Here is a 5,912-nt window from a genome sequence, read left to right as displayed (position 1 = left end):
CCTCCCCCTTTGCAGAAGAACCTGTCTGCTCTTCTGAGTAGAGCTGAAGTCAGCGAGCAGCTCCTCTCCCAAACCAAGTCTCCTCGGGATCAGGAAACTTACTTTCACAGACAGACTTTGTTTTTATCCACATCTGGAATGACTCATAGTGCATGTGAATTTGCTGGCAGCTGGGTGAATAAATATCATTACATTTTTGTAGTTGAGTTTCATTTGTTATATGGGCCAGTCGGAATTTATTTTCATCCAATAAACAGCCACAAGCAACTTCTTTAAAAGAGGCTCTGGGTTGTAGCTACTCCTCTGTAACACAGGGGGCTTCACACTAACCCCTGTCCCAGGAGAATCCCTCCTCTGGAATGATGGACATCTGCCCTTGGATGCTTAAGTCAGGGAGTGGGGCATGTGCTCTGCAGAACATTTTGCTACTGTGATTCATATAATCACTCCTTTATTAAGAACATATCACGCTGCCTTTAGATTTCAGTTCTAGGCAAGACAAGTCCTGGCCTTTTCCTCCATTTGGCCAGTATGGATAACAGGAAGGTCCAAATCCTTAACTGGCTCTCCTCAATGGAACTGTGAGGAGTGCTAAACAATCCTAGGGACATACTACATTAGCCAGGCTGAATGTGGAGGGGTGAAGCTGAGAAAAATAAAAGGCTGCTGATAGACATCTCCTGGCTGATGCTGTGCCAGGAACACAACCCTGGAAGAGTCTATCCCAGACTGACTCAGCATGGAGGAAGTTGCAGGTATCTACTGTCCCTGACACAGCTTCAGTAGCAGCATCGTGGGGGGCATTTTGGGAATCTAGCACCAAAATAACATCAGGCTGATGTGTGTTAGAGAAGGCTGATAAAAAACAGGGACACAAGGAATATTTACAAAACCAAGGGATAGGGGATATTCCATTTGGTACCTAGAAGTGATGAGTCTAATTCTCTTCTTTTGTGGGTGAGAGTAAGCCAGTAACAAACCCACAGACATCCATGAATTTATACTGGTGTAAAACTGGCACATAAGAAAGGAGACTCCAGCTCAGAAGGTATAAATAGAAGGATTAAGGGAAAGGATCAAGAGCTGGAATGACAGAGGGCACTGTGGCTCAGGATTAATGTGCACTGGCAGGAAGGCATGGAGAAAACCTGTTCAGCTCCTGTGTGCCTGATGCCAACATCTGGCCTTAGCCTCAGTCCCCTCATTCTTCTCTGTCCCAGCTGAAACAGCAACAGTAAAGGAAGGAGGAGGGTCAAATGAGGCTGTCTTGCTGAAGGCAACTCCACTTCTTTTCCTACATGTACAGATTTTCCTATGCTCAGACTGCCCCAGGTTACTCCCACATGAACAGCACATGAATACAAGACAGTATTTTATATTCCAAGGAGATGACAAAAGGTGCAATTCAAGTGGAGGGTGGCTCACCAACTCTGTTCCACTCTTGTTACCATAGCATACTAGGGGTGGGTCTGGATGCAGGGTTAAATATAGGCGTGGGCTCACTCCTATGTCTGTCCAGAAATTACAGAGCTGGAGGAAACTGAGTTCTATCTTCCCTAGAGAGGGGGAGAGAGAAAGAGAGAGGATTATTCCTACTTTGCTCAGGTCACCTAAGACAGAATGAGCTGTTCTTAAAGGAGGTAGATTCAGTTATCAGCTTGGCCAGTTCTGAGGTGATGTGCATCAAGAACAATGATCTTAACATCAGCAGGGTCTGTGAACTAGGTGTTTCAAAGTCAGGTAAACAAGGGAGAAGCTTTACTTGGGATGCATGCTGCAGGCTTGACAAATGGGAGAAAATTATGAGAGAACCTAAAATCCCATGGGGTGACAAAGGAGCATCTTTACAGTGTTATTTGGAGAGCACTTCTGAGGTGCTGTATCGTGTAACTTATTACACTTAAGGTAATAACAGTGATAAGAGAGGATTAAGGAGGTCAAAGAGCCTCTTTCCCCCCTCTAAGGCAGAATCAGAACCATATTCTAGAGAGCCCTTTGGAATGGCTCTCTCTTCTGGCTGGCAACAATGGGACACTTTCTCTGTTTTTGAATTGTCACTGCTTTATATATGCAGCCCAGAAAGGCTGAGGAGAAGAGTCCTAGGAATTTCCTTGCCTAATTTCCCCCCTACTTACAGCCTCTGGAGCAAGAATCCTAGGAGCAATGGAGGAGTTGCATCGGAGACAGAAGAGATGTGTGGTAAGACAGGCATACAGATCAAAGGGATATGAGAGTAGGAAATGATAACTGAGCTCTCCTTTTTCAGACCCTGCAGTTGTTGCTCTGAAGTTACATAATACATATTTTTTAATTGGTCTTTATTTCTCCTTAATCTGAGTCTGGCTACAGAATCCTCTCCAGTAGCCTCTTCCTCCTCTGAGCTCAAATACAATCTCTGCCCACATCCCACTCCACAGTGAAGTCTTCAGGCACTGCAGCTTTGAGTGTCTCTCTGCATGTACCACAACTGTACAGCAGATTTGCCTGTAAAACTGTGAATGGTGCACTTACATCTGTTTTCTTACAGGAAATTCAGCAGCTGTAAATATAGCAGGTCCATGGAAAATAAAGAATGCTTTCTCTGTAGCACTTCCTCGAGAAGTGTAAATGTCCCCTTCCCCCCTTAAAACTTTAAAATATTTTTCTCTCTTATATGGATATATATACACACAGAGTCAAATCCTCCCTATTAAAAAGCCCTCCAGAGGAAGCCAGGAAATAAATCTTTCAAGCATGCTCAAGGCACTTCAACTGTATAACTCCTATTCATCTCATGACTATATTTTATTAGATAGTTCCTCAATTTCAGCTCAAGGCAGTTCCTGTCTATGCTGGAGGTTTGAATCACTGCAACTATAATGAATGCTGAAGCAGGCTAGAAATCCTCACTATTTATAAATATTAACCATGCCTACATTGCTTTGGAAATACATAGCAGGGGAGCTTTAGAGTGAAGAATTCATCCTGAAGTTGCATCCAGAAGGAGAGGGTGCCACACTGCTGAAGCCAGGAAGCTGAGGGCTGCTGGCAGGTCAATATACAGGTCTTAAATCAGAGTACTGCTAAATTTAAGTGTCACAGTTATGTTAAAGTGAATATTTATGTTTACCAACTCTCACAAGTGTAGGTGTTGGAGCTGCTCCAATGCTCCCAGTACCTGTGAACCACGTCAGGCACAGGAAAGGTGCAACTGCTGCCTCTTGCTGGCTTTTTGAGGTGAAAATGGACATTTATGCAGCTCCAATGACTAGATAATAACTAGCAACTCTTCCATTTGAGTCTTCCATCCTGATGCTGTCAGTGGCTGTCTGTCACTCACTGCTATTTCCACACAGTCCTTTGGAGGAACCTGGAAATAGGGCAGGGTGCAAAGAAGTGCATGAACACCCCAACAGGGAAGCTGCCAGCTGACATTATGCACAGCAGGGCTTGTAGTGGTACTCCAAAGCTGTCTTCCTTCCCATCACAGATGCTGTCATGGGGAAAGGACACCTTCAGACAGATGGATACATAGAAATCCTCAATTTCCCAGGAGATGCTCTGGAGTGACTGGTGTATCAATCAGGGTGGCCCTTGTGTTCCTTTAAGTAGCTTACTGTGTGAAATGACATAATCTAAAAAGTGAATGGAAGGGGAAACAAGGCAATGAGTGATCAGGAGCCTGTGGGTCTTTTTTTCCAAGGAAAATAATCTGTTTCACTGGGGAATACCAACCCATGATACCAGCTCTGGCTCTGATGAACTTCTCCCAAACCCAAGGCAGGACAGGGCAGCCTGCCCTGATACCTCAGTCGCTGTGAATGTCCCTTGCAAACCTTCTGTCAAACAGACAGTTTCTTGGGTTTTTTTAAGATGTACCCTGTTTCAACAGGAAAACAGAGTGCATATGGAAAGCTCCTCTGAGGAAGAATCTCTGCTCTGCAGCCAGAGCCCTGTGCCACAGGCATTGCAGGATCTGCCTGCCAGTGTGCCAGCTCAGTGGAACAATGAGTGTGACACAGCCTTTGATGTCCTGCCTGCCACAGGGATGGAGAAATGGAGACATGCACACAAGTGACTCACCCACTGAATGAGCTGATGGCAGAGCTGGGGGCAGACACTGAGAGCAGATCCATTCCTCTGCCCAAATATGAGGGACTGCTCTGACACTGCAGGAGCTCACACTGCCATCTACCAAAAAGAGAAAGCGATTTCCGCAAGAGGAAAAGAAATACCCTCTTAACAAGGAGAATAAAGAGACAGGGGAAAAAAAAAATAGCTGTGCACAAGCTCCTAAGAGAAGAAAAGATCTTTTGAAACTAAACTGCTGGCATTTGAAGCCCATAGTCCATAATGACTATTGCTGGCCTCTCAGCTGAGCTTGCAGCTTCCTGCAGCAACAATTTGGATGTCAGATTCTCAGCAAGCCTCCGAACAGCCACAGCCAGGATGAACCTTACATGGCCACACAATGCCATGAGTTGGAAGCTGGAAGGGACTTCAGGGCATCTTTTAGCTGTCCTTGTGCCCCACAGCTCCCTTGTTGCCTTCATCTAGCTGCCTGAGCTCCCATTCACAGGGGCACTTAGATGCTGAGCTGGTACTTTACAGATTTACTTTTAAAAAACAGAAATTTAAATTCTGGACATGCAGCTTTGCAGATATCTGAATTCTTTGTGTGCTTCAGCTTCCCCTGTGAGGCTTCTTAAATGCTTGTATCACTGTATCTACCTAAAAAAAAACCCAGAGCTTCTTACATCCTAGTTCATATTTCAAACAAAATGTTGAGACTTGTATTACTACTCACAAAAACATATGTCTGCAAAGGCCCCTTTCCAGTCCCATGTTGCATATTTCAGTTTTTTCCACATATTCAGGAAGCAGATGGGGAACATATTTCTCTGTGACTTGTGTGTTTGAGAAGTTCTCTGCTTTATAAGGTGTCCTGGCCCAGCCCATTCTCTGCCTGAGGAGATGTGGATATACACCATAAGAAATACCCTAGGACCTGAACGACAGGAACTTCTGGGATGGAGCTTTTCAAATCTGCTGCTGAATCTCTTACTATCTGTGGGTGGTAATTAAATATTTATTGTGGCAGAGAGAAGGAAAAGGAGGGTGGTGCTTTTTGCCACGATCACAGCACTCACACGTAAGATGCAGGTTTTACTGCCTAGCTATCTTTTTTATTTGGAAGCAGGATACATTCCATGGATACTGTATTACTCACCAAGCTCATATAAAAGTTCAAGTTGCCTCAAGTAGAAAAGGTATTTGAATCCACGTTCTTGGTTCTTACTAGAGTATGTTAAGTATCAAAGAAGAGATCTCTCTCCTGCTTTAGATACAGAAAACAGGGAGAGGACTCATGTTTGCAATGAAAACTTGAGCAGAGACAAATAACTCCCACTAGCTTTAAGCTCCAAAGAGACACAAAATTTAATACGCCCCTTTCTTCTCGGTATTTCCTCTTGACTAGCTTAGAGTCTCTGTGTTTCAGCCTGGATTATGTGAAACATTCTCAGAAATCAGGCTTTCTCCCCAGGCACTGTACAGATAGCTCAGATACTGAAACTGGAGCTGTGAATACAGCTCAGAGGGATGTTCACAGTTTCACCCAGCAGCAGTGAGCCAGAGTCTTTCCTAAACCAAGGCTTCATAGAAAATGATGTGTCAGTAGGGCAGCTTTGACCAATGTGTGTTAGACTACGTAGAAATTAATGATGCTACCTCATGATGCAAATGCAAGGGCTTTTTTTGTTCAGTCCCTCAAGCATCAGCCAGGGTGCTGCTGCTCACAGCAATCCACAGTGGAAGGAGCATGGAGATAGGAGGAGTCAGCAGAAGATAGCACAGAAAGTCACTGAAGGGAGCCTGATTTCTTTCTCTTGCTGCACCTTATAAAATGCAGATTGTTAACTTTCCTTGTGGCT

This window comes from Poecile atricapillus, chromosome W (genome assembly GCF_030490865.1).
Source record: "Poecile atricapillus isolate bPoeAtr1 chromosome W, bPoeAtr1.hap1, whole genome shotgun sequence".
NCBI classification, from domain to species: domain Eukaryota; kingdom Metazoa; phylum Chordata; class Aves; order Passeriformes; family Paridae; genus Poecile; species Poecile atricapillus.
The sequence above is the reverse complement of the archived record's forward strand: the minus strand, read 5'-3'. Positions refer to the sequence as shown.